This window comes from Triturus cristatus, chromosome 12 (assembly GCF_964204655.1).
Source record: "Triturus cristatus chromosome 12, aTriCri1.1, whole genome shotgun sequence".
NCBI lineage: Eukaryota > Metazoa > Chordata > Amphibia > Caudata > Salamandridae > Triturus > Triturus cristatus.
Window position 1 is genome coordinate 660,207,487 of NC_140595.1, and position 26,158 is coordinate 660,233,644.

Sequence of the window (26,158 nt, forward strand, 5' to 3'; positions counted from 1 at the left end):
TACATGTTGCAATTTACATCCTGCGTGCAGACTGTCCTTGTAGCTCAGTGGCAGAGCACTGGTCTTGTAAACCAGGGGTCATGAGTTCAAGCCTCATCAGGGCCTTTTTACATGAGTCTTTCTGTATGTTGTTTTCAAGTCATTCTTCCCTGGAGTCACACCTTGCTTTAGGATTGCTTATTGCCAAGCTTCCCTTTCCTGCTTTCATATTATCAAGAAAATATCATGAAGATCATTGAATTATAAATTATTGCCTCACCCCTTCCGATCGCCTGACGAACGCCTGACAAACGTCATTCTCACCCTGCCGGGCAAAGCCAAATAAGCCATGCATATTTACAGTTCCTTTGAAAGGCAGAGCGAGGACTAGGACCTCTGTTCCGACTGAATCTGCATCCACAGAAAGGATGTTATAAGGCCCTACAAATTTCACCAAGGAGATGTGAAAGTCTTCCCCCATAAAATACTTTTTTTCCCAGATACCCCGGCTCTTAGGCAAATGAGGTTACTCCTCAAAACCCCACCCCCACTCACCATAAATATCCTTCTCTCCTGCTGTCCATTCAAATGATACAAGGTATCTTGTACATAGAGAGAAAAGGAGAATAGGCAGACTTGCTTCAAAGATTTGATGACTTTGGATGGGTGGGTTGAATGAAGAAGTGAACCTGGTTTCTGGGAAAGGAGTATCGAGATGAAGATGAGGAAAAGTGAACATGGACCACATTCATAGGTTAGAGAAATACATTTAATAGGTTGAATGGTTTTGAAAAGTGAACTTCGAGCAGTAATTGTTGTTTTTTAAACTGCAAAGAAATTAAAAATGAATGTGGGATTGGAGGCACACTCTGAGCAGAAAAGCACCATAAGCTGCTATGGTGCAACTCAAGATGGTGAATAGAACCTTTAATATGATGATGCTCTTCTTTTGCTAGTTTTTTCGAGTCACCTTTTATTGTAAGTAGCTGATACAGCATTTTTTGCAGCTCTTCAGTTTATGGTTATCATGTGAGAACACTGTTTTCATTATATTTATTATTCTACAAATGTATTTTTAAATGCACTGATGTGGTGTTTGCATGAAATGCAAGATGGCACATCATGGAATGTTTAAACTGAGCATCGCGGAGGATATGTGATATTTGGCACCCAGAGGAGTAGGACACGTAGATCCTATAAGAAGTAAAGACTCTCTAGCAAGGGCCGTCCATACTCTGAGTTTAAACTTTACTTTTTGTGAAATGGTTTATGAAAAACAACACGGCTGCTCCAGGTGAGGCTCGAACTCACAACCTCGGCATGGCTCAGTGCAAGTACTGCTGTATAAGTACCACGCGCTAACCGATTGCACCACTGGAGCTCTCTCTTTTCACATCTCCCCAGGTGAGCCATCTACAGCTGACCAAGTAGATGACAGACACTGCTCCATCATTCACTGTGCAAGATCGACTCACATGCTAGCATGTTATCATGACTATTAAAAATACAGTCCAAACGGAATAGATTCTATAATTGTCCTATAACATATGCTCTGTCTATTCAAAACCCCATAGAATTATATCTTGACAGTTCTGACAAAGTCTTGGGGAATCTTATGAATATTTGTAATTAGCACATAGTAAGAATTTCCCAAAAATGAAATGTAGGTCCCTGATTGGGGGAAGACGTGGAATGTGAGATCTTGCCTCAGCTGTTTTTTTCTTTTTTAGGTACAGTATATTGACACTTCAGTACCTTTTGTGAAGCAAGGTTTCAGATGGGGCTGTAGGGCAGACGAGGTGGCCGAGTGGTTAAGGCGATGGACTGCTAATCCATTGTGCTCTGCACGCGTGGGTTCGAATCCCACCTTCGTCGGAAAGCCATCAGAGTCTCTTTTGATGGCCAGCATTTCTTGTAGTATAATTACACTCTCTTTCAAGACAGAGCCAGGATCCGCTAGATGGGATCATCTGACTGTTCCATTTTAACAAATATGTCAAATAAAGTGAAGTATTTTGTGCGTAATAGAAATTAGATCTTTCATGGAGTTTCCAGAGGATTGCCTTTCACTCACTCCTGGCTTATTAACCAGTTTGGATAAATAGATTGATAAGAAAGCAGCTCTTACTCCTAAAGTTTAGGCATTCTCAAATGAATGACTGTTAACATATGTCTGCCCCACAGAGACAGATCACTTCTAATAAGTGGGTTCTCTATATGTCACTGATTGCAGACATACTAACTAGAGCTATCGGTATGGTCTTGAATGCGAAAACTCTTATTTTCTCATATGAAAATGTAGTTTTTCATACTTCCAAAAAAGTGCCTTAAGCATGGTCTTCAATGTGTGCGCGCACGTGGACATTCATATGCAACTACGTTTCCATACAGAGTCTCAAAATCATAGATATATTCATACCTCAGTAAGAATACATGTTGCAATTTACATCCTGCGTGCAGACTGGCCTTGTAGCTCAGTGGCAGAGCACTGGTCTTGTAAACCAGGGGTCATGAGTTCAAGCCTCATCAGGGCCTTTTTACATGAGTCTTTCTGTATGTTGTTTTCAAGTCATTCTTCCCTGGAGTCACACTTTGCTTTAGGATTGCTTATTGCCAAGCTTCCCTTTCCTGCTTTCATATTATCAAGAAAATATCATGAAGATCATTGAATTATAAATTATTGCCTCACCCCTTCCGATCGCCTGACGAACGCCTGACAAACGCCATTCTCACCCTGCCGGGCAAGCCCTGCCGGGCAAAGCCAAATAAGCCATGCATATTTACAGTTCCTTTGAAAGGCAGAGCGAGGACTAGGACCTCTGTTCCGACTGAATCTGCATCCACAGAAAGGATGTTATAAGGCCCTACAAATTTCACCAAGGAGATGTGAAAGTCTTCCCCCATAAAATACTTTTTTTCCCAGATACCCCGGCTCTTAGGCAAATGAGGTTACTCCTCAAAACCCCACCCCCACTCACCATAAATATCCTTCTCTCCTGCTGTCCATTCAAATGATACAAGGTATCTTGTACATAGAGAGAAAGGGAGAATAGGCAGACTTGCTTCAAAGATTTGGTGACTTTGGATGGGTGGGTTGAATGAAGAAGTGAACCTGGTTTCTGGGAAAGGAGTATCGAGATGAAGATGAGGAAAAGTGAACATGGACCACATTCATAGGTTAGAGAAATACATTTAATAGGTTGAATGGTTTTGAAAAGTGAACTTCGAGCAGTAATTGTTGTTTTTTAAACTGCAAAGAAATTAAAAATGAATGTGGGATTGGAGGCACACTCTGAGCAGAAAAGCACCATAAGCTGCTATGGTGCAACTCAAGATGGTGAATAGAACCTTTAATATGATGATGCTCTTCTTTTGCTAGTTTTTTCGAGTCACCTTTTATTGTAAGTAGCTGATACAGCATTTTTTGCAGCTCTTCAGTTTATGGTTATCATGTGAGAACACTGTTTTCATCATATTTATTATTCTACAAATGTATTTTTAAATGCACTGATGTGGTGTTTGCATGAAATGCAAGATGGCACATCATGGAATGTTTAAACTGAGCATCGCGGAGGATATGTGATATTTGGCACCCAGAGGAGTAGGACACGTAGATCCTATAAGAAGTAAAGACTCTCTAGCAAGGGCCGTCCATACTCTGAGTTTAAACTTTACTTTTTGTGAAATGGTTTATGAAAAACAACACGGCTGCTCCAGGTGAGGCTCGAACTCACAACCTCGGCATGGCTCAGTGCAAGTACTGCTGTATAAGTACCGCGCGCTAACCGATTGCACCACTGGAGCTCTCTCTTTTCACATCTCCCCAGGTGAGCCATCTACAGCTGACCAAGTAGATGACAGACACTGCTCCATCATTCACTGTGCAAGATCGACTCACATGCTAGCATGTTATCATGACTATTAAAAATACAGTCCAAACGGAATAGATTCTATAATTGTCCTATAACATATGCTCTGTCTATTCAAAACCCCATAGAATTATATCTTGACAGTTCTGACAAAGTCTCGGGGAATCTTATGAATATTTGTAATTAGCACATAGTAAGAATTTCCCAAAAATGAAATGTAGGTCCCTGATTGGGGGAAGACGTGGAATGTGAGATCTTGCCTCAGCTGTTTTTTTCTTTTTTAGGTACAGTATATTGACACTTCAGTACCTTTTGTGAAGCAAGGTTTCAGATGGGGCTGTAGGGCAGACGAGGTGGCCGAGTGGTTAAGGCGATGGACTGCTAATCCATTGTGCTCTGCACGCGTGGGTTCGAATCCCACCTTCGTCGGAAAGCCATCAGAGTCTCTTTTGATGGCCAGCATTTCTTGTAGTATAATTACACTCTCTTTCAAGACAGAGCCAGGATCCGCTAGATGGGATCATCTGACTGTTCCATTTTAACAAATATGTCAAATAAAGTGAAGTATTTTGTGCGTAATAGAAATTAGATCTTTCATGGAGTTTCCAGAGTATTGCCTTTCACTCACTCCTGGCTTATTAACCAGTTTGGATAAATAGATTGATAAGAAAGCAGCTCTTACTCCTAAAGTTTAGGCATTCTCAAATGAATGACTGTTAACATATGTCTGCCCCACAGAGACAGATCACTTCTAATAAGTGGGTTCTCTATATGTCACTGATTGCAGACATACTAACTAGAGCTATCGGTATGGTCTTGAATGCGAAAACTCTTATTTTCTCATATGAAAATGTAGTTTTTCATACTTCCAAAAAAAGTGCCTTAAGCATGGTCTTCAATGTGTGCGCGCACGTGGACATTCATATGCAACTACGTTTCCATACAGAGTCTCAAAATCATAGATATATTCATACCTCAGTAAGAATACATGTTGCAATTTACATCCTGCGTGCAGACTGGCCTTGTAGCTCAGTGGCAGAGCACTGGTCTTGTAAACCAGGGGTCATGAGTTCAAGCCTCATCAGGGCCTTTTTACATGAGTCTTTCTGTATGTTGTTTTCAAGTCATTCTTCCCTGGAGTCACACCTTGCTTTAGGATTGCTTATTGCCAAGCTTCCCTTTCCTGCTTTCATATTATCAAGAAAATATCATGAAGATCATTGAATTATAAATTATTGCCTCACCCCTTCCGATCGCCTGACGAACGCCTGACAAACGCCATTCTCACCCTGCCGGGCAAAGCCAAATAAGCCATGCATATTTACAGTTCCTTTGAAAGGCAGAGCGAGGACTAGGACCTCTGTTCCGACTGAATCTGCATCCACAGAAAGGATGTTATAAGGCCCTACAAATTTCACCAAGGAGATGTGAAAGTCTTCCCCCATAAAATACTTTTTTTCCCAGATACCCCGGCTCTTAGGCAAATGAGGTTACTCCTCAAAACCCCACCCCCACTCACCATAAATATCCTTCTCTCCTGCTGTCCATTCAAATGATACAAGGTATCTTGTACATAGAGAGAAAGGGAGAATAGGCAGACTTGCTTCAAAGATTTGGTGACTTTGGATGGGTGGGTTGAATGAAGAAGTGAACCTGGTTTCTGGGAAAGGAGTATCGAGATGAAGATGAGGAAAAGTGAACATGGACCACATTCATAGGTTAGAGAAATACATTTAATAGGTTGAATGGTTTTGAAAAGTGAACTTCGAGCAGTAATTGTTGTTTTTTAAACTGCAAAGAAATTAAAAATGAATGTGGGATTGGAGGCACACTCTGAGCAGAAAAGCACCATAAGCTGCTATGGTGCAACTCAAGATGGTGAATAGAACCTTTAATATGATGATGCTCTTCTTTTGCTAGTTTTTTCGAGTCACCTTTTATTGTAAGTAGCTGATACAGCATTTTTTGCAGCTCTTCAGTTTATGGTTATCATGTGAGAACACTGTTTTCATCATATTTATTATTCTACAAATGTATTTTTAAATGCACTGATGTGGTGTTTGCATGAAATGCAAGATGGCACATCATGGAATGTTTAAACTGAGCATCGCGGAGGATATGTGATATTTGGCACCCAGAGGAGTAGGACACGTAGATCCTATAAGAAGTAAAGACTCTCTAGCAAGGGCCGTCCATACTCTGAGTTTAAACTTTACTTTTTGTGAAATGGTTTATGAAAAACAACACGGCTGCTCCAGGTGAGGCTCGAACTCACAACCTCAGCATGGCTCAGTGCAAGTACTGCTGTATAAGTACCGCGCGCTAACCGATTGCGCCACTGGAGCTCTCTCTTTTCACATCTCCCCAGGTGAGCCATCTACAGCTGACCAAGTAGATGACAGACACTGCTCCATCATTCACTGTGCAAGATCGACTCACATGCTAGCATGTTATCATGACTATTAAAAATACAGTCCAAACGGAATAGATTCTATAATTGTCCTATAACATATGCTCTGTCTATTCAAAACCCCATAGAATTATATCTTGACAGTTCTGACAAAGTCTCGGGGAATCTTATGAATATTTGTAATTAGCACATAGTAAGAATTTCCCAAAAATGAAATGTAGGTCCCTGATTGGGGGAAGACGTGGAATGTGAGATCTTGCCTCAGCTGTTTTTTTCTTTTTTAGGTACAGTATATTGACACTTCAGTACCTTTTGTGAAGCAAGGTTTCAGATGGGGCTGTAGGGCAGACGAGGTGGCCGAGTGGTTAAGGCGATGGACTGCTGATCCATTGTGCTCTGCACGCGTGGGTTCGAATCCCACCTTCGTCGGAAAGCCATCAGAGTCTCTTTTGATGGCCAGCATTTCTTGTAGTATAATTACACTCTCTTTCAAGACAGAGCCAGGATCCGCTAGATGGGATCATCTGACTGTTCCATTTTAACAAATATGTCAAATAAAGTGAAGTATTTTGTGCGTAATAGAAATTAGATCTTTCATGGAGTTTCCAGAGGATTGCCTTTCACTCACTCCTGGCTTATTAACCAGTTTGGATAAATAGATTGATAAGAAAGCAGCTCTTACTCCTAAAGTTTAGGCATTCTCAAATGAATGACTGTTAACATATGTCTGCCCCACAGAGACAGATCACTTCTAATAAGTGGGTTCTCTATATGTCACTGATTGCAGACATACTAACTAGAGCTATCGGTATGGTCTTGAATGCGAAAACTCTTATTTTCTCATATGAAAATGTAGTTTTTCATACTTCCAAAAAAAGTGCCTTAAGCATGGTCTTCAATGTGTGCGCGCACGTGGACATTCATATGCAACTACGTTTCCATACAGAGTCTCAAAATCATAGATATATTCATACCTCAGTAAGAATACATGTTGCAATTTACATCCTGCGTGCAGACTGGCCTTGTAGCTCAGTGGCAGAGCACTGGTCTTGTAAACCAGGGGTCATGAGTTCAAGCCTCATCAGGGCCTTTTTACATGAGTCTTTCTGTATGTTGTTTTCAAGTCATTCTTCCCTGGAGTCACACCTTGCTTTAGGATTGCTTATTGCCAAGCTTCCCTTTCCTGCTTTCATATTATCAAGAAAATATCATGAAGATCATTGAATTATAAATTATTGCCTCACCCCTTCCGATCGCCTGACGAACGCCTGACGAACGCCATTCTCACCCTGCCGGGCAAGCCCTGCCGGGCAAAGCCAAATAAGCCATGCATATTTACAGTTCCTTTGAAAGGCAGAGCGAGGACTAGGACCTCTGTTCCGACTGAATCTGCATCCACAGAAAGGATGTTATAAGGCCCTACAAATTTCACCAAGGAGATGTGAAAGTCTTCCCCCATAAAATACTTTTTTTCCCAGATACCCCGGCTCTTAGGCAAATGAGGTTACTCCTCAAAACCCCACCCCCACTCACCATAAATATCCTTCTCTCCTGCTGTCCATTCAAATGATACAAGGTATCTTGTACATAGAGAGAAAGGGAGAATAGGCAGACTTGCTTCAAAGATTTGGTGACTTTGGATGGGTGGGTTGAATGAAGAAGTGAACCTGGTTTCTGGGAAAGGAGTATCGAGATGAAGATGAGGAAAAGTGAACATGGACCACATTCATAGGTTAGAGAAATACATTTAATAGGTTGAATGGTTTTGAAAAGTGAACTTCGAGCAGTAATTGTTGTTTTTTAAACTGCAAAGAAATTAAAAATGAATGTGGGATTGGAGGCACACTCTGAGCAGAAAAGCACCATAAGCTGCTATGGTGCAACTCAAGATGGTGAATAGAACCTTTAATATGATGATGCTCTTCTTTTGCTAGTTTTTTCGAGTCACCTTTTATTGTAAGTAGCTGATACAGCATTTTTTGCAGCTCTTCAGTTTATGGTTATCATGTGAGAACACTGTTTTCATCATATTTATTATTCTACAAATGTATTTTTAAATGCACTGATGTGGTGTTTGCATGAAATGCAAGATGGCACATCATGGAATGTTTAAACTGAGCATCGCGGAGGATATGTGATATTTGGCACCCAGAGGAGTAGGACACGTAGATCCTATAAGAAGTAAAGACTCTATAGCAAGGGCCGTCCATACTCTGAGTTTAAACTTTACTTTTTGTGAAATGGTTTATGAAAAACAACACGGCTGCTCCAGGTGAGGCTCGAACTCACAACCTCGGCATGGCTCAGTGCAAGTACTGCTGTATAAGTACCGCGCGTTAACCAATTGCGCCACTGGAGCTCTCTCTTTTCACATCTCCCCAGGTGAGCCATCTACAGCTGACCAAGTAGATGACAGACACTGCTCCATCATTCACTGTGCAAGATCGACTCACATGCTAGCATGTTATCATGACTATTAAAAATACAGTCCAAACGGAATAGATTCTATAATTGTCCTATAACATATGCTCTGTCAATTCAAAACCCCATAGAATTATATCTTGACAGTTCTGACAAAGTCTAGGGGAATCTTATGAATATTTGTAATTAGCACATAGTAAGAATTTACCAAAAATGAAATGTAGGTCCCTGATTGGGGGAAGACGTGGAATGTGAGATCTTGCCTCAGCTGTTTTTTTCTTTTTTGGTACAGTATATTGACACTTCAGTACCTTTTGTGAAGCAAGGTTTCAGATGGGGCTGTAGGGCAGACGAGGTGGCCGAGTGGTTAAGGCGATGGACTGCTAATCCATTGTGCTCTGCACGCGTGGGTTCGAATCCCACCTTCGTCGGAAAGCCATCAGAGTCTCTTTTGATGGCCAGCATTTCTTGTAGTATAATTACACTCTCTTTCAAGACAGAGCCAGGATCCGCTAGATGGGATCATCTGACTGTTCCATTTTAACAAATATGTCAAATAAAGTGAAGTATTTTGTGCGTAATAGAAATTAGATCTTTCATGGAGTTTCCAGAGGATTGCCTTTCACTCACTCCTGGCTTATTAACCAGTTTGGATAAATAGATTGATAAGAAAGCAGCTCTTACTCCTAAAGTTTAGGCCGTCTCAAATGAATGACTGTTAACATATGTCTGCCCCACAGAGACAGATCACTTCTAATAAGTGGGTTCTCTATATGTCACTGATTGCAGACATACTAACTAGAGCTATCGGTATGGTCTTGAATGCGAAAACTCTTATTTTCTCATATGAAAATGAAGTTTTTCATACTTCCAAAAAAAGTGCCTTAAGCATGGTCTTCAATGTGTGCGCGCACGTGGACATTCATATGCAACTACGTTTCCATACAGAGTCTCAAAATCATAGATATATTCATACCTCAGTAAGAATACATGTTGCAATTTACATCCTGCGTGCAGACTGGCCTTGTAGCTCAGTGGCAGAGCACTGGTCTTATAAACCAGGGGTCATGAGTTCAAGCCTCATCAGGGCCTTTTTACATGAGTCTTTCTGTATGTTGTTTTCAAGTCATTCTTCCCTGGAGTCACACCTTGCTTTAGGATTGCTTATTGCCAAGCTTCCCTTTCCTGCTTTCATATTATCAAGAAAATATCATGAAGATCATTGAATTATAAATTATTGCCTCACCCCTTCCGATCGCCTGACGAACGCCTGACAAACGCCATTCTCACCCTGCCGGGCAAAGCCAAATAAGCCATGCATATTTACAGTTCCTTTGAAAGGCAGAGCAAGGATTAGGACCTCTGTTCCGACTGAATCTGCATCCACAGAAAGGATGTTATAAGGCCCTACAAATTTCACCAAGGAGATGTGAAAGTCTTCCCCCATAAAATACTTTTTTTCCCAGATACCCCGGCTCTTAGGCAAATGAGGTTACTCCTCAAAACCCCACCCCCACTCACCATAAATATCCTTCTCTCCTGCTGTCCATTCAAATGATACAAGGTATCTTGTACATAGAGAGAAAGGGAGAATAGGCAGACTTGCTTCAAAGATTTGGTGACTTTGGATGGGTGGGTTGAATGAAGAAGTGAACCTGGTTTCTGGGAAAGGAGTATCGAGATGAAGATGAGGAAAAGTGAACATGGACCACATTCATAGGTTAGAGAAATACATTTAATAGGTTGAATGGTTTTGAAAAGTGAACTTCGAGCAGTAATTGTTGTTTTTAAACTGCAAAGAAATTAAAAATGAATGTGGGATTGGAGGCACACTCTGAGCAGAAAAGCACCATAAGCTGCTATGGTGCAACTCAAGATGGTGAATAGAACCTTTAATATGATGATGCTCTTCTTTTGCTAGTTTTTTCGAGTCACCTTTTATTGTAAGTAGCTGATACAGCATTTTTTGCAGCTCTTCAGTTTATGGTTATCATGTGAGAACACTGTTTTCATCATATTTATTATTCTACAAATGTATTTTTAAATGCACTGATGTGGTGTTTGCATGAAATGCAAGATGGCACATCATGGAATGTTTAAACTGAGCATCGCGGAGGATATGTGATTTTGGCACCCAGAGGAGTAGGACACGTAGATCCTATAAGAAGTAAAGACTCTCTAGCAAGGGCCGTCCATACTCTGAGTTTAAACTTTACTTTTTGTGAAATGGTTTATGAAAAACAACACGGCTGCTCCAGGTGAGGCTCGAACTCACAACCTCGGCATGGCTCAGTGCAAGTACTGCTGTATAAGTACCGCGCGCTAACCGATTGCGCCACTGGAGCTCTCTCTTTTCACATCTCCCCAGGTGAGCCATCTACAGCTGACCAAGTAGATGACAGACACTGCTCCATCATTCACTGTGCAAGATCGACTCACATGCTAGCATGTTATCATGACTATTAAAAATACAGTCCAAACGGAATAGATTCTATAATTGTCCTATAACATATGCTCTGTCAATTCAAAACCCCATAGAATTATATCTTGACAGTTCTGACAAAGTCTAGGGGAATCTTATGAATATTTGTAATTAGCACATAGTAAGAATTTCCCAAAAATGAAATGTAGGTCCCTGATTGGGGGAAGACGTGGAATGTGAGATCTTGCCTCAGCTGTTTTTTTCTTTTTTAGGTACAGTATATTGACACTTCAGTACCTTTTGTGAAGCAAGGATTCAGATGGGGCTGTAGGGCAGACGAGGTGGCCGAGTGGTTAAGGCGATGGGCTGCTAATCCATTGTGCTCTGCACGCGTGGGTTCGAATCCCACCTTCGTCGGAAAGCCATCAGAGTCTCTTTTGATGGCCAGCATTTCTTGTAGTATAATTACACTCTCTTTCAAGACAGAGCCAGGATCCGCTAGATGGGATCATCTGACTGTTCCATTTTAACAAATATGTCAAATAAAGTGAAGTATTTTGTGCGTAATAGAAATTAGATCTTTCATGGAGTTTCCAGAGGATTGCCTTTCACTCACTCCTGGCTTATTAACCAGTTTGGATAAATAGATTGATAAGAAAGCAGCTCTTACTCCTAAAGTTTAGGCATTCTCAAATGAATGACTGTTAACATATGTCTGCCCCACAGAGACAGATCACTTCTAATAAGTGGGTTCTCTATATGTCACTGATTGCAGACATACTAACTAGAGCTATCGGTATGGTCTTGAATGCGAAAACTCTTATTTTCTCATATGAAAATGTAGTTTTTCATACTTCCAAAAAAAGTGCCTTAAGCATGGTCTTCAATGTGTGCGCGCACGTGGACATTCATATGCAACTACGTTTCCATATAGAGTCTCAAAATCATAGATATATTCATACCTCAGTAAGAATACATGTTGCAATTTACATCCTGCGTGCAGACTGTCCTTGTAGCTCAGTGGCAGAGCACTGGTCTTGTAAACCAGGGGTCATGAGTTCAAGCCTCATCAGGGCCTTTTTACATGAGTCTTTCTGTATGTTGTTTTCAAGTCATTCTTCCCTGGAGTCACACCTTGCTTTAGGATTGCTTATTGCCAAGCTTCCCTTTCCTGCTTTCATATTATCAAGAAAATATCATGAAGATCATTGAATTATAAATTATTGCCTCACCCCTTCCGATCGCCTGACGAACGCCTGACAAACGCCATTCTCACCCTGCCGGGCAAGCCCTGCCGGGCAAAGCCAAATAAGCCATGCATATTTACAGTTCCTTTGAAAGGCAGAGCGAGGACTAGGACCTCTGTTCCGACTGAATCTGCATCCACAGAAAGGATGTTATAAGGCCCTACAAATTTCACCAAGGAGATGTGAAAGTCTTCCCCCATAAAATACTTTTTTTCCCAGATACCCCGGCTCTTAGGCAAATGAGGTTACTCCTCAAAACCCCACCCCCACTCACCATAAATATCCTTCTCTCCTGCTGTCCATTCAAATGATACAAGGTATCTTGTACATAGAGAGAAAGGGAGAATAGGCAGACTTGCTTCAAAGATTTGGTGACTTTGGATGGGTGGGTTGAATGAAGAAGTGAACCTGGTTTCTGGGAAAGGAGTATCGAGATGAAGATGAGGAAAAGTGAACATGGACCACATTCATAGGTTAGAGAAATACATTTAATAGGTTGAATGGTTTTGAAAAGTGAACTTCGAGCAGTAATTGTTGTTTTTTAAACTGCAAAGAAATTAAAAATGAATGTGGGATTGGAGGCACACTCTGAGCAGAAAAGCACCATAAGCTGCTATGGTGCAACTCAAGATGGTGAATAGAACCTTTAATATGATGATGCTCTTCTTTTGCTAGTTTTTTCGAGTCACCTTTTATTGTAAGTAGCTGATACAGCATTTTTTGCAGCTCTTCAGTTTATGGTTATCATGTGAGAACACTGTTTTCATCATATTTATTATTCTACAAATGTATTTTTAAATGCACTGATGTGGTGTTTGCATGAAATGCAAGATGGCACATCATGGAATGTTTAAACTGAGCATCGCGGAGGATATGTGATATTTGGCACCCAGAGGAGTAGGACACGTAGATCCTATAAGAAGTAAAGACTCTCTAGCAAGGGCCGTCCATACTCTGAGTTTAAACTTTACTTTTTGTGAAATGGTTTATGAAAATCAACACGGCTGCTACAGGTGAGGCTCGAACTCACAACCTCGGCATGGCTCAGTGCAAGTACTGCTGTATAAGTACCGCGCGCTAACCGATTGCGCCACTGGAGTTCTCTCTTTTCACATCTCCCCAGGTGAGCCATCTACAGCTGACCAAGTAGATGACAGACACTGCTCCATCATTCACTGTGCAAGATCGACTCACATGCTAGCATGTTATCATGACTATTAAAAATACAGTCCAAACGGAATAGATTCTATAATTGTCCTATAACATATGCTCTGTCTATTCAAAACCCCATAGAATTATATCTTGACAGTTCTGACAAAGTCTAGGGGAATCTTATGAATATTTGTAATTAGCACATAGTAAGAATTTCCCAAAAATGAAATGTAGGTCCCTGATTGGGGGAAGACGTGGAATGTGAGATCTTGCCTCAGCTGTTTTTTTCTTTTTTAGGTACAGTATATTGACACTTCAGTACCTTTTGTGAAGCAAGGTTTCAGATGGGGCTGTAGGGCAGACGAGGTGGCCGAGTGGTTAAGGCGATGGACTGCTAATCCATTGTGCTCTGCACGCGTGGGTTCGAATCCCACCTTCGTCGGAAAGCAATCAGAGTCTCTTTTGATGGCCAGCATTTCTTGTAGTATAATTACACTCTCTTTCAAGACAGAGCCAGGATCCGCTAGATGGGATCATCTGACTGTTCCATTTTGTCAAATAAAGTGAAGTATTTTGTGCGTAATAGAAATTAGATCTTTCATGGAGTTTCCAGAGGATTGCCTTTCACTCACTCCTGGCTTATTAACCAGTTTGGATAAATAGATTGATAAGAAAGCAGCTCTTACTCCTAAAGTTTAGGCCGTCTCAAATGAATGACTGTTAACATATGTCTGCCCCACAGAGACAGATCACTTCTAATAAGTGGGTTCTCTATATGTCACTGATTGCAGACATACTAACTAGAGCTATCGGTATGGTCTTGAATGCGAAAACTCTTATTTTCTCATATGAAAATGTAGTTTTTCATACTTCCAAAAAAAGTGCCTTAAGCATGGTCTTCAATGTGTGCGCGCACGTGGACATTCATATGCAACTACGTTTCCATACAGAGTCTCAAAATCATAGATATATTCATACCTCAGTAAGAATACATGTTGCAATTTACATCCTGCGTGCAGACTGGCCTTGTAGCTCAGTGGCAGAGCACTGGTCTTGTAAACCAGGGGTCATGAGTTCAAGCCTCATCAGGGCCTTTTTACATGAGTCTTTCTGTATGTTGTTTTCAAGTCATTCTTCCCTGGAGTCACACCTTGCTTTAGGATTGCTTATTGCCAAGCTTCCCTTTCCTGCTTTCATATTATCAAGAAAATATCATGAAGATCATTGAATTATAAATTATTGCCTCACCCCTTCCGATCGCCTGACGAACGCCTGACGAACGCCATTCTCACCCTGCCGGGCAAAGCCAAATAAGCCATGCATATTTACAGTTCCTTTGAAAGGCAGAGCGAGGACTAGGACCTCTGTTCCGACTGAATCTGCATCCACAGAAAGGATGTTATAAGGCCCTACAAATTTCACCAAGGAGATGTGAAAGTCTTCCCCCATAAAATACTTTTTTTCCCAGATACCCCGGCTCTTAGGCAAATGAGGTTACTCCTCAAAACCCCACCCCCACTCACCATAAATATCCTTCTCTCCTGCTGTCCATTCAAATGATACAAGGTATCTTGTACATAGAGAGAAAGGGAGAATAGGCAGACTTGCTTCAAAGATTTGGTGACTTTGGATGGGTGGGTTGAATGAAGAAGTGAACCTGGTTTCTGGGAAAGGAGTATCGAGATGAAGATGAGGAAAAGTGAACATGGACCACATTCATAGGTTAGAGAAATACATTTAATAGGTTGAATGGTTTTGAAAAGTGAACTTCGAGCAGTAATTGTTGTTTTTTAAACTGCAAAGAAATTAAAAATGAATGTGGGATTGGAGGCACACTCTGAGCAGAAAAGCACCATAAGCTGCTATGGTGCAACTCAAGATGGTGAATAGAACCTTTAATATGATGATGCTCTTCTTTTGCTAGTTTTTTCGAGTCACCTTTTATTGTAAGTAGCTGATACAGCATTTTTTGCAGCTCTTCAGTTTATGGTTATCATGTGAGAACACTGTTTTCATCATATTTATTATTCTACAAATGTATTTTTAAATGCACTGATGTGGTGTTTGCATGAAATGCAAGATGGCACATCATGGAATGTTTAAACTGAGCATCGCGGAGGATATGTAATATTTGGCACCCAGAGAAGTAGGACACGTAGATCCTATAAGAAGTAAAGACTCTATAGCAAGGGCCGTCCATACTCTGAGTTTAAACTTTACTTTTTGTGAAATGGTTTATGAAAAACAACACGGCTGCTCCAGGTGAGGCTCGAACTCACAACCTCGGCATGGCTCAGTGCAAGTACTGCTGTATAAGTACCGCGCGTTAACCGATTGCGCCACTGGAGCTCTCTCTTTTCACATCTCCCCAGGTGAGCCATCTACAGCTGACCAAGTAGATGACAGACACTGCTCCATCATTTACTGTGCAAGATCGACTCACATGCTAGCATGTTATCATGACTATTAAAAATACAGTCCAAACGGAATAGATTCTATAATTGTCCTATAACATATGCTCTGTCAATTCAAAACCCCATAGAATTATATCTTGACAGTTCTGACAAAGTCTAGGGGAATCTTATGAATATTTGTAATTAGCACATAGTAAGAATTTACCAAAAATGAAATGTAGGTCCCTGATTGGGGGAAGACGTGGAATGTGAGATCTTGCCTCAGCTGTTTTTTTCTTTTTTGGTACAGTATATTGACACTTCAGTACCTTTTGTGAAGCAAGGTTTCAGATGGGGCTGTAGGGCAGACGAGGTGGCCGAGTGGTTAAGGCGATGGACTGCTAATCCATTGTGCTCTGCACGCGTGGGTTCGAATCCCACCTTCGTCGGAAAGCCATCAGAGTCTCTTTTGATGGCCAGCATTTCTTGTAGTATAATTACACTCTCTTTCAAGACAGAGCCAGGATCCGCTAGATGGGATCATCTGACTGTTCCATTTTAACAAATATGTCAAATAAAGTGAAGTATTTTGTGCGTAATAGAAATTAGATCTTTCATGGAGTTTCCAGAGGATTGCCTTTCACTCACTCCTGGCTTATTAACCAGTTTGGATAAATAGATTGATAAGAAAGCAGCTCTTACTCCTAAAGTTTAGGCCGTCTCAAATGAATGACTGTTAACATATGTCTGCCCCACAGAGACAGATCACTTCTAATAAGTGGGTTCTCTATATGTCACTGATTGCAGACATACTAACTAGAGCTATCGGTATGGTCTTGAATGCGAAAACTCTTATTTTCTCATATGAAAATGTAGTTTTTCATACTTCCAAAAAAAGTGCCTTAAGCATGGTCTTCAATGTGTGCGCGCACGTGGACATTCATATGCAACTACGTTTCCATACAGAGTCTCAAAATCATAGATATATTCATACCTCAGTAAGAATACATGTTGCAATTTACATCCTGCGTGCAGACTGGCCTTGTAGCTCAGTGGCAGAGCACTGGTCTTATAAACCAGGGGTCATGAGTTCAAGCCTCATCAGGGCCTTTTTACATGAGTCTTTCTGTATGTTGTTTTCAAGTCATTCTTCCCTGGAGTCACACCTTGCTTTAGGATTGCTTATTGCCAAGCTTCCCTTTCCTGCTTTCATATTATCAAGAAAATATCATGAAGATCATTGAATTATAAATTATTGCCTCACCCCTTCCGATCGCCTGACGAACGCCTGACAAACGCCATTCTCACCCTGCCGGGCAAAGCCAAATAAGCCATGCATATTTACAGTTCCTTTGAAAGGCAGAGCAAGGATTAGGACCTCTGTTCCGACTGAATCTGCATCCACAGAAAGGATGTTATAAGGCCCTACAAATTTCACCAAGGAGATGTGAAAGTCTTCCCCCATAAAATACTTTTTTTCCCAGATACCCCGGCTCTTAGGCAAATGAGGTTACTCCTCAAAACCCCACCCCCACTCACCATAAATATCCTTCTCTCCTGCTGTCCATTCAAATGATACAAGGTATCTTGTACATAGAGAGAAAGGGAGAATAGGCAGACTTGCTTCAAAGATTTGGTGACTTTGGATGGGTGGGTTGAATGAAGAAGTGAACCTGGTTTCTGGGAAAGGAGTATCGAGATGAAGATGAGGAAAAGTGAACATGGACCACATTCATAGGTTAGAGAAATACATTTAATAGGTTGAATGGTTTTGAAAAGTGAACTTCGAGCAGTAATTGTTGTTTTTTAAACTGCAAAGAAATTAAAAATGAATGTGGGATTGGAGGCACACTCTGAGCAGAAAAGCACCATAAGCTGCTATGGTGCAACTCAAGATGGTGAATAGAACCTTTAATATGATGATGCTCTTCTTTTGCTAGTTTTTTCGAGTCACCTTTTATTGTAAGTAGCTGATACAGCATTTTTTGCAGCTCTTCAGTTTATGGTTATCATGTGAGAACACTGTTTTCATCATATTTATTATTCTACAAATGTATTTTTAAATGCACTGATGTGGTGTTTGCATGAAATGCAAGATGGCACATCATGGAATGTTTAAACTGAGCATCGCGGAGGATATGTGATTTTGGCACCCAGAGGAGTAGGACACGTAGATCCTATAAGAAGTAAAGACTCTCTAGCAAGGGCCGTCCATACTCTGAGTTTAAACTTTACTTTTTGTGAAATGGTTTATGAAAAACAACACGGCTGCTCCAGGTGAGGCTCGAACTCACAACCTCGGTATGGCTCAGTGCAAGTACTGCTGTATAAGTACCGCGCGCTAACCGATTGCGCCACTGGAGCTCTCTCTTTTCACATCTCCCCAGGTGAGCCATCTACAGCTGACCAAGTAGATGACAGACACTGCTCCATCATTCACTGTGCAAGATCGACTCACATGCTAGCATGTTATCATGACTATTAAAAATACAGTCCAAACGGAATAGATTCTATAATTGTCCTATAACATATGCTCTGTCAATTCAAAACCCCATAGAATTATATCTTGACAGTTCTGACAAAGTCTAGGGGAATCTTATGAATATTTGTAATTAGCACATAGTAAGAATTTCCCAAAAATGAAATGTAGGTCCCTGATTGGGGGAAGACGTGGAATGTGAGATCTTGCCTCAGCTGTTTTTTTCTTTTTTAGGTACAGTATATTGACACTTCAGTACCTTTTGTGAAGCAAGGATTCAGATGGGGCTGTAGGGCAGACGAGGTGGCCGAGTGGTTAAGGCGATGGGCTGCTAATCCATTGTGCTCTGCACGCGTGGGTTCGAATCCCACCTTCGTCGGAAAGCCATCAGAGTCTCTTTTGATGGCCAGCATTTCTTGTAGTATAATTACACTCTCTTTCAAGACAGAGCCAGGATCCGCTAGATGGGATCATCTGACTGTTCCATTTTAACAAATATGTCAAATAAAGTGAAGTATTTTGTGCGTAATAGAAATTAGATCTTTCATGGAGTTTCCAGAGGATTGCCTTTCACTCACTCCTGGCTTATTAACCAGTTTGGATAAATAGATTGATAAGAAAGCAGCTCTTACTCCTAAAGTTTAGGCCGTCTCAAATGAATGACTGTTAACATATGTCTGCCCCACAGAGACAGATCACTTCTAATAAGTGGGTTCTCTATATGTCACTGATTGCAGACATACTAACTAGAGCTATCGGTATGGTCTTGAATGCGAAAACTCTTATTTTCTCATATGAAAATGTAGTTTTTCATACTTCCAAAAAAAGTGCCTTAAGCATGGTCTTCAATGTGTGCGCGCACGTGGACATTCATATGCAACTACGTTTCCATACAGAGTCTCAAAATCATAGATATATTCATACCTCAGTAAGAATACATGTTGCAATTTACATCCTGCGTGCAGACTGGCCTTGTAGCTCAGTGGCAGAGCACTGGTCTTGTAAACCAGGGGTCATGAGTTCAAGCCTCATCAGGGCCTTTTTACATGAGTCTTTCTGTATGTTGTTTTCAAGTCATTCTTCCCTGGAGTCACACCTTGCTTTAGGATTGCTTATTGCCAAGCTTCCCTTTCCTGCTTTCATATTATCAAGAAAATATCATGAAGATCATTGAATTATAAATTATTGCCTCACCCCTTCCGATCGCCTGACGAACGCCTGACAAACGCCATTCTCACCCTGGCGGGCAAGCCCTGCCGGGCAAAGCCAAATAAGCCATGCATATTTACAGTTCCTTTGAAAGGCAGAGCGAGGACTAGGACCTCTGTTCCGACTGAATCTGCATCCACAGAAAGGATGTTATAAGGCCCTACAAATTTCACCAAGGAGATGTGAAAGTCTTCCCCCATAAAATACTTTTTTTCCCAGATACCCCGGCTCTTAGGCAAATGAGGTTACTCCTCAAAACCCCACCCCCACTCACCATAAATATCCTTCTCTCCTGCTGTCCATTCAAATGATACAAGGTATCTTGTACATAGAGAGAAAGGGAGAATAGGCAGACTTGCTTCAAAGATTTGATGACTTTGGATGGGTGGGTTGAATGAAGAAGTGAACCTGGTTTCTGGGAAAGGAGTATCGAGATGAAGATGAGGAAAAGTGAACATGGACCACATTCATAGGTTAGAGAAATACATTTAATAGGTTGAATGGTTTTGAAAAGTGAACTTCGAGCAGTAATTGTTGTTTTTTAAACTGCAAAGAAATTAAAAATGAATGTGGGATTGGAGGCACACTCTGAGCAGAAAAGCACCATAAGCTGCTATGGTGCAACTCAAGATGGTGAATAGAACCTTTAATATGATGATGCTCTTCTTTTGCTAGTTTTTTCGAGTCACCTTTTATTGTAAGTAGCTGATACAGCATTTTTTGCAGCTCTTCAGTTTATGGTTATCATGTGAGAACACTGTTTTCATCATATTTATTATTCTACAAATGTATTTTTAAATGCACTGATGTGGTGTTTGCATGAAATGCAAGATGGCACATCATGGAATGTTTAAACTGAGCATCGCGGAGGATATGTGATATTTGGCACCCAGAGGAGTAGGACACGTAGATCCTATAAGAAGTAAAGACTCTCTAGCAAGGGCCGTCCATACTCTGAGTTTAAACTTTACTTTTTGTGAAATGGTTTATGAAAAACAACACGGCTGCTCCAGGTGAGGCTCGAACTCACAACCTCGGCATGGCTCAGTGCAAGTACTGCTGTATAAGTACCGCGCGCTAACCGATTGCGCCACTGGAGCTCTCTCTTTTCACATCTCCCCAGGTGAGCCATCTACAGCTGACCAAGTAGATGACAGACACTGCTCCATCATTCACTGTGCAAGATCGACTCACATGCTAGCATGTTATCATGACTATTAAAAATACAGTCCAAACGGAATAGATTCTATAATTGTCCTATAACATATGCTCTGTCTATTCAAAACCCCATAGAATTATATCTTGACAGTTCTGACAAAGTCTCGGGGAATCTTATGAATATTTGTAATTAGCACATAGTAAGAATTTCCCAAAAATGAAATGTAGGTCCCTGATTGGGGGAAGACGTGGAATGTGAGATCTTGCCTCAGCTGTTTTTTCTTTTTTAGGTACAGTATATTGACACTTCAGTACCTTTTGTGAAGCAAGGTTTCAGATGGGGCTGTAGGGCAGACGAGGTGGCTGAGTGGTTAAGGCGATGGACTGCTAATCCATTGTGCTCTGCACGCGTGGGTTCGAATCCCACCTTCGTCGGAAAGCCATCAGAGTCTCTTTTGATGGCCAGCATTTCTTGTAGTATAATTACACTCTCTTTCAAGACAGAGCCAGGATCCGCTAGATGGGATCATCTGACTGTTCCATTTTAACAAATATGTCAAATAAAGTGAAGTATTTTGTGCGTAATAGAAATTAGATCTTTCATGGAGTTTCCAGAGGATTGCCTTTCACTCACTCCTGGCTTATTAACCAGTTTGGATAAATAGATTGATAAGAAAGCAGCTCTTACTCCTAAAGTTTAGGCATTCTCAAATGAATGACTGTTAACATATGTCTGCCCCACAGAGACAGATCACTTCTAATAAGTGGGTTCTCTATATGTCACTGATTGCAGACATACTAACTAGAGCTATCGGTATGGTCTTGAATGCGAAAACTCTTATTTTCTCATATGAAAATGTAGTTTTTCATACTTCCAAAAAAAGTGCCTTAAGCATGGTCTTCAATGTGTGCGCGCACGTGGACATTCATATGCAACTACGTTTCCATATAGAGTCTCAAAATCATAGATATATTCATACCTCAGTAAGAATACATGTTGCAATTTACATCCTGCGTGCAGACTGGCCTTGTAGCTCAGTGGCAGAGCACTGGTCTTGTAAACCAGGGGTCATGAGTTCAAGCCTCATCAGGGCCTTTTTACATGAGTCTTTCTGTATGTTGTTTTCAAGTCATTCTTCCCTGGAGTCACACCTTGCTTTAGGATTGCTTATTGCCAAGCTTCCCTTTCCTGCTTTCATATTATCAAGAAAATATCATGAAGATCATTGAATTATAAATTATTGCCTCACCCCTTCCGATCGCCTGACGAACGCCTGACAAACGTCATTCTCACCCTGCCGGGCAAAGCCAAATAAGCCATGCATATTTACAGTTCCTTTGAAAGGCAGAGCGAGGACTAGGACCTCTGTTCCGACTGAATCTGCATCCACAGAAAGGATGTTATAAGGCCCTACAAATTTCACCAAGGAGATGTGAAAGTCTTCCCCCATAAAATACTTTTTTTCCCAGATACCCCGGCTCTTAGGCAAATGAGGTTACTCCTCAAAACCCCACCCCCACTCACCATAAATATCCTTCTCTCCTGCTGTCCATTCAAATGATACAAGGTATCTTGTACATAGAGAGAAAAGGAGAATAGGCAGACTTGCTTCAAAGATTTGATGACTTTGGATGGGTGGGTTGAATGAAGAAGTGAACCTGGTTTCTGGGAAAGGAGTATCGAGATGAAGATGAGGAAAAGTGAACATGGACCACATTCATAGGTTAGAGAAATACATTTAATAGGTTGAATGGTTTTGAAAAGTGAACTTCGAGCAGTAATTGTTGTTTTTTAAACTGCAAAGAAATTAAAAATGAATGTGGGATTGGAGGCACACTCTGAGCAGAAAAGCACCATAAGCTGCTATGGTGCAACTCAAGATGGTGAATAGAACCTTTAATATGATGATGCTCTTCTTTTGCTAGTTTTTTCGAGTCACCTTTTATTGTAAGTAGCTGATACAGCATTTTTTGCAGCTCTTCAGTTTATGGTTATCATGTGAGAACACTGTTTTCATTATATTTATTATTCTACAAATGTATTTTTAAATGCACTGATGTGGTGTTTGCATGAAATGCAAGATGGCACATCATGGAATGTTTAAACTGAGCATCGCGGAGGATATGTGATATTTGGCACCCAGAGGAGTAGGACACGTAGATCCTATAAGAAGTAAAGACTCTCTAGCAAGGGCCGTCCATACTCTGAGTTTAAACTTTACTTTTTGTGAAATGGTTTATGAAAAACAACACGGCTGCTCCAGGTGAGGCTCGAACTCACAACCTCGGCATGGCTCAGTGCAAGTACTGCTGTATAAGTACCACGCGCTAACCGATTGCACCACTGGAGCCCTCTCTTTTCACATCTCCCCAGGTGAGCCATCTACAGCTGACCAAGTAGATGACAGACACTGCTCCATCATTCACTGTGCAAGATCGACTCACATGCTAGCATGTTATCATGACTATTAAAAATACAGTCCAAACGGAATAGATTCTATAATTGTCCTATAACATATGCTCTGTCTATTCAAAACCCCATAGAATTATATCTTGACAGTTCTGACAAAGTCTCGGGGAATCTTATGAATATTTGTAATTAGCACATAGTAAGAATTTCCCAAAAATGAAATGTAGGTCCCTGATTGGGGGAAGACGTGGAATGTGAGATCTTGCCTCAGCTGTTTTTTTCTTTTTTAGGTACAGTATATTGACACTTCAGTACCTTTTGTGAAGCAAGGTTTCAGATGGGGCTGTAGGGCAGACGAGGTGGCCGAGTGGTTAAGGCGATGGACTGCTAATCCATTGTGCTCTGCACGCGTGGGTTCGAATCCCACCTTCGTCGGAAAGCCATCAGAGTCTCTTTTGATGGCCAGCATTTCTTGTAGTATAATTACACTCTCTTTCAAGACAGAGCCAGGATCCGCTAGATGGGATCATCTGACTGTTCCATTTTAACAAATATGTCAAATAAAGTGAAGTATTTTGTGCGTAATAGAAATTAGATCTTTCATGGAGTTTCCAGAGGATTGCCTTTCACTCACTCCTGGCTTATTAACCAGTTTGGATAAATAGATTGATAAGAAAGCAGCTCTTACTCCTAAAGTTTAGGCATTCTCAAATGAATGACTGTTAACATATGTCTGCCCCACAGAGACAGATCACTTCTAATAAGTGGGTTCTCTATATGTCACTGATTGCAGACATACTAACTAGAGCTATCGGTATGGTCTTGAATGCGAAAACTCTTATTTTCTCATATGAAAATGTAGTTTTTCATACTTCCAAAAAAGTGCCTTAAGCATGGTCTTCAATGTGTGCGCGCACGTGGACATTCATATGCAACTACGTTTCCATACAGAGTCTCAAAATCATAGATATATTCATACCTCAGTAAGAATACATGTTGCAATTTACATCCTGCGTGCAGACTGGCCTTGTAGCTCAGTGGCAGAGCACTGGTCTTGTAAACCAGGGGTCATGAGTTCAAGCCTCATCAGGGCCTTTTTACATGAGTCTTTCTGTATGTTGTTTTCAAGTCATTCTTCCCTGGAGTCACACTTTGCTTTAGGATTGCTTATTGCCAAGCTTCCCTTTCCTGCTTTCATATTATCAAGAAAATATCATGAAGATCATTGAATTATAAATTATTGCCTCACCCCTTCCGATCGCCTGACGAACGCCTGACAAACGCCATTCTCACCCTGCCGGGCAAAGCCAAATAAGCCATGCATATTTACAGTTCCTTTGAAAGGCAGAGCGAGGACTAGGACCTCTGTTCCGACTGAATCTGCATCCACAGAAAGGATGTTATAAGGCCCTACAAATTTCACCAAGGAGATGTGAAAGTCTTCCCCCATAAAATACTTTTTTTCCCAGATACCCCGGCTCTTAGGCAAATGAGGTTACTCCTCAAAACCCCACCCCCACTCACCATAAATATCCTTCTCTCCTGCTGTCCATTCAAATGATACAAGGTATCTTGTACATAGAGAGAAAGGGAGAATAGGCAGACTTGCTTCAAAGATTTGGTGACTTTGGATGGGTGGGTTGAATGAAGAAGTGAACCTGGTTTCTGGGAAAGGAGTATCGAGATGAAGATGAGGAAAAGTGAACATGGACCACATTCATAGGTTAGAGAAATACATTTAATAGGTTGAATGGTTTTGAAAAGTGAACTTCGAGCAGTAATTGTTGTTTTTTAAACTGCAAAGAAATTAAAAATGAATGTGGGATTGGAGGCACACTCTGAGCAGAAAAGCACCATAAGCTGCTATGGTGCAACTCAAGATGGTGAATAGAACCTTTAATATGATGATGCTCTTCTTTTGCTAGTTTTTTCGAGTCACCTTTTATTGTAAGTAGCTGATACAGCATTTTTTGCAGCTCTTCAGTTTATGGTTATCATGTGAGAACACTGTTTTCATTATATTTATTATTCTACAAATGTATTTTTAAATGCACTGATGTGGTGTTTGCATGAAATGCAAGATGGCACATCATGGAATGTTTAAACTGAGCATCGCGGAGGATATGTGATATTTGGCACCCAGAGGAGTAGGACACGTAGATCCTATAAGAAGTAAAGACTCTCTAGCAAGGGCCGTCCATACTCTGAGTTTAAACTTTACTTTTTGTGAAATGGTTTATGAAAAACAACACGGCTGCTCCAGGTGAGGCTCGAACTCACAACCTCGGCATGGCTCAGTGCAAGTACTGCTGTATAAGTACCGCGCGCTAACCGATTGCACCACTGGAGCTCTCTCTTTTCACATCTCCCCAGGTGAGCCATCTACAGCTGACCAAGTAGATGACAGACACTGCTCCATCATTCACTGTGCAAGATCGACTCACATGCTAGCATGTTATCATGACTATTAAAAATACAGTCCAAACGGAATAGATTCTATAATTGTCCTATAACATATGCTCTGTCTATTCAAAACCCCATAGAATTATATCTTGACAGTTCTGACAAAGTCTCGGGGAATCTTATGAATATTTGTAATTAGCACATAGTAAGAATTTCCCAAAAATGAAATGTAGGTCCCTGATTGGGGGAAGACGTGGAATGTGAGATCTTGCCTCAGCTGTTTTTTTCTTTTTTAGGTACAGTATATTGACACTTCAGTACCTTTTGTGAAGCAAGGTTTCAGATGGGGCTGTAGGGCAGACGAGGTGGCCGAGTGGTTAAGGCGATGGACTGCTAATCCATTGTGCTCTGCACGCGTGGGTTCGAATCCCACCTTCGTCGGAAAGCCATCAGAGTCTCTTTTGATGGCCAGCATTTCTTGTAGTATAATTACACTCTCTTTCAAGACAGAGCCAGGATCCGCTAGATGGGATCATCTGACTGTTCCATTTTAACAAATATGTCAAATAAAGTGAAGTATTTTGTGCGTAATAGAAATTAGATCTT

General features: G+C 41.0%; 27 non-coding genes across 27 annotated transcripts; 17 read left to right on the forward strand and 10 right to left on the reverse strand.

Moving 5' to 3' along the window:
• Positions 1–1,265: 1,265 nt before the first annotated feature.
• Positions 1,266–1,360, reverse strand: TRNAI-UAU (transfer RNA isoleucine (anticodon UAU)). The gene is made up of 2 exons: positions 1,323–1,360; positions 1,266–1,301 (listed from the first exon to the last, which is right to left on the reverse strand). It is a non-coding gene; the product is annotated as a tRNA-Ile (tRNA).
• Positions 1,361–1,772: 412 nt separating this feature from the next.
• On the forward strand, positions 1,773–1,854 carry TRNAS-GCU (transfer RNA serine (anticodon GCU)). The gene has a single exon. It is a non-coding gene; the product is annotated as a tRNA-Ser (tRNA).
• A 588-nt stretch (positions 1,855–2,442) lies between these two features.
• Positions 2,443–2,514, forward strand: TRNAT-UGU (transfer RNA threonine (anticodon UGU)). The gene has a single exon. It is a non-coding gene; the product is annotated as a tRNA-Thr (tRNA).
• Positions 2,515–3,688: 1,174 nt separating this feature from the next.
• TRNAI-UAU (transfer RNA isoleucine (anticodon UAU)) lies at positions 3,689–3,783 on the reverse strand. Its single transcript has 2 exons — positions 3,746–3,783; positions 3,689–3,724 (listed from the first exon to the last, which is right to left on the reverse strand). It is a non-coding gene; the product is annotated as a tRNA-Ile (tRNA).
• A 412-nt stretch (positions 3,784–4,195) lies between these two features.
• TRNAS-GCU (transfer RNA serine (anticodon GCU)) lies at positions 4,196–4,277 on the forward strand. Its single transcript has one exon. It is a non-coding gene; the product is annotated as a tRNA-Ser (tRNA).
• A 589-nt stretch (positions 4,278–4,866) lies between these two features.
• Positions 4,867–4,938, forward strand: TRNAT-UGU (transfer RNA threonine (anticodon UGU)). Its single transcript has one exon. It is a non-coding gene; the product is annotated as a tRNA-Thr (tRNA).
• A 1,160-nt stretch (positions 4,939–6,098) lies between these two features.
• TRNAI-UAU (transfer RNA isoleucine (anticodon UAU)) lies at positions 6,099–6,193 on the reverse strand. Its single transcript has 2 exons — positions 6,156–6,193; positions 6,099–6,134 (listed from the first exon to the last, which is right to left on the reverse strand). It is a non-coding gene; the product is annotated as a tRNA-Ile (tRNA).
• A 412-nt stretch (positions 6,194–6,605) lies between these two features.
• Positions 6,606–6,687, forward strand: TRNAS-GCU (transfer RNA serine (anticodon GCU)). Its single transcript has one exon. It is a non-coding gene; the product is annotated as a tRNA-Ser (tRNA).
• A 589-nt stretch (positions 6,688–7,276) lies between these two features.
• TRNAT-UGU (transfer RNA threonine (anticodon UGU)) lies at positions 7,277–7,348 on the forward strand. Its single transcript has one exon. It is a non-coding gene; the product is annotated as a tRNA-Thr (tRNA).
• A 1,174-nt stretch (positions 7,349–8,522) lies between these two features.
• Positions 8,523–8,617, reverse strand: TRNAI-UAU (transfer RNA isoleucine (anticodon UAU)). The gene is made up of 2 exons: positions 8,580–8,617; positions 8,523–8,558 (listed from the first exon to the last, which is right to left on the reverse strand). It is a non-coding gene; the product is annotated as a tRNA-Ile (tRNA).
• Positions 8,618–9,028: 411 nt separating this feature from the next.
• On the forward strand, positions 9,029–9,110 carry TRNAS-GCU (transfer RNA serine (anticodon GCU)). The gene has a single exon. It is a non-coding gene; the product is annotated as a tRNA-Ser (tRNA).
• Positions 9,111–9,699: 589 nt separating this feature from the next.
• On the forward strand, positions 9,700–9,771 carry TRNAI-UAU (transfer RNA isoleucine (anticodon UAU)). The gene has a single exon. It is a non-coding gene; the product is annotated as a tRNA-Ile (tRNA).
• Positions 9,772–10,929: 1,158 nt separating this feature from the next.
• TRNAI-UAU (transfer RNA isoleucine (anticodon UAU)) lies at positions 10,930–11,024 on the reverse strand. Its single transcript has 2 exons — positions 10,987–11,024; positions 10,930–10,965 (listed from the first exon to the last, which is right to left on the reverse strand). It is a non-coding gene; the product is annotated as a tRNA-Ile (tRNA).
• A 2,836-nt stretch (positions 11,025–13,860) lies between these two features.
• Positions 13,861–13,942, forward strand: TRNAS-GCU (transfer RNA serine (anticodon GCU)). The gene has a single exon. It is a non-coding gene; the product is annotated as a tRNA-Ser (tRNA).
• Positions 13,943–14,522: 580 nt separating this feature from the next.
• TRNAT-UGU (transfer RNA threonine (anticodon UGU)) lies at positions 14,523–14,594 on the forward strand. The gene has a single exon. It is a non-coding gene; the product is annotated as a tRNA-Thr (tRNA).
• A 1,160-nt stretch (positions 14,595–15,754) lies between these two features.
• TRNAI-UAU (transfer RNA isoleucine (anticodon UAU)) lies at positions 15,755–15,849 on the reverse strand. Its single transcript has 2 exons — positions 15,812–15,849; positions 15,755–15,790 (listed from the first exon to the last, which is right to left on the reverse strand). It is a non-coding gene; the product is annotated as a tRNA-Ile (tRNA).
• A 411-nt stretch (positions 15,850–16,260) lies between these two features.
• Positions 16,261–16,342, forward strand: TRNAS-GCU (transfer RNA serine (anticodon GCU)). Its single transcript has one exon. It is a non-coding gene; the product is annotated as a tRNA-Ser (tRNA).
• Positions 16,343–16,931: 589 nt separating this feature from the next.
• Positions 16,932–17,003, forward strand: TRNAI-UAU (transfer RNA isoleucine (anticodon UAU)). Its single transcript has one exon. It is a non-coding gene; the product is annotated as a tRNA-Ile (tRNA).
• A 1,159-nt stretch (positions 17,004–18,162) lies between these two features.
• On the reverse strand, positions 18,163–18,257 carry TRNAI-UAU (transfer RNA isoleucine (anticodon UAU)). Its single transcript has 2 exons — positions 18,220–18,257; positions 18,163–18,198 (listed from the first exon to the last, which is right to left on the reverse strand). It is a non-coding gene; the product is annotated as a tRNA-Ile (tRNA).
• A 1,083-nt stretch (positions 18,258–19,340) lies between these two features.
• TRNAT-UGU (transfer RNA threonine (anticodon UGU)) lies at positions 19,341–19,412 on the forward strand. Its single transcript has one exon. It is a non-coding gene; the product is annotated as a tRNA-Thr (tRNA).
• A 1,174-nt stretch (positions 19,413–20,586) lies between these two features.
• Positions 20,587–20,681, reverse strand: TRNAI-UAU (transfer RNA isoleucine (anticodon UAU)). The gene is made up of 2 exons: positions 20,644–20,681; positions 20,587–20,622 (listed from the first exon to the last, which is right to left on the reverse strand). It is a non-coding gene; the product is annotated as a tRNA-Ile (tRNA).
• Positions 20,682–21,763: 1,082 nt separating this feature from the next.
• Positions 21,764–21,835, forward strand: TRNAT-UGU (transfer RNA threonine (anticodon UGU)). Its single transcript has one exon. It is a non-coding gene; the product is annotated as a tRNA-Thr (tRNA).
• Positions 21,836–22,995: 1,160 nt separating this feature from the next.
• Positions 22,996–23,090, reverse strand: TRNAI-UAU (transfer RNA isoleucine (anticodon UAU)). The gene is made up of 2 exons: positions 23,053–23,090; positions 22,996–23,031 (listed from the first exon to the last, which is right to left on the reverse strand). It is a non-coding gene; the product is annotated as a tRNA-Ile (tRNA).
• A 412-nt stretch (positions 23,091–23,502) lies between these two features.
• Positions 23,503–23,584, forward strand: TRNAS-GCU (transfer RNA serine (anticodon GCU)). Its single transcript has one exon. It is a non-coding gene; the product is annotated as a tRNA-Ser (tRNA).
• A 588-nt stretch (positions 23,585–24,172) lies between these two features.
• TRNAT-UGU (transfer RNA threonine (anticodon UGU)) lies at positions 24,173–24,244 on the forward strand. Its single transcript has one exon. It is a non-coding gene; the product is annotated as a tRNA-Thr (tRNA).
• Positions 24,245–25,404: 1,160 nt separating this feature from the next.
• TRNAI-UAU (transfer RNA isoleucine (anticodon UAU)) lies at positions 25,405–25,499 on the reverse strand. The gene is made up of 2 exons: positions 25,462–25,499; positions 25,405–25,440 (listed from the first exon to the last, which is right to left on the reverse strand). It is a non-coding gene; the product is annotated as a tRNA-Ile (tRNA).
• A 412-nt stretch (positions 25,500–25,911) lies between these two features.
• On the forward strand, positions 25,912–25,993 carry TRNAS-GCU (transfer RNA serine (anticodon GCU)). Its single transcript has one exon. It is a non-coding gene; the product is annotated as a tRNA-Ser (tRNA).
• The last annotated feature ends 165 nt before the right edge of the window (positions 25,994–26,158 follow it).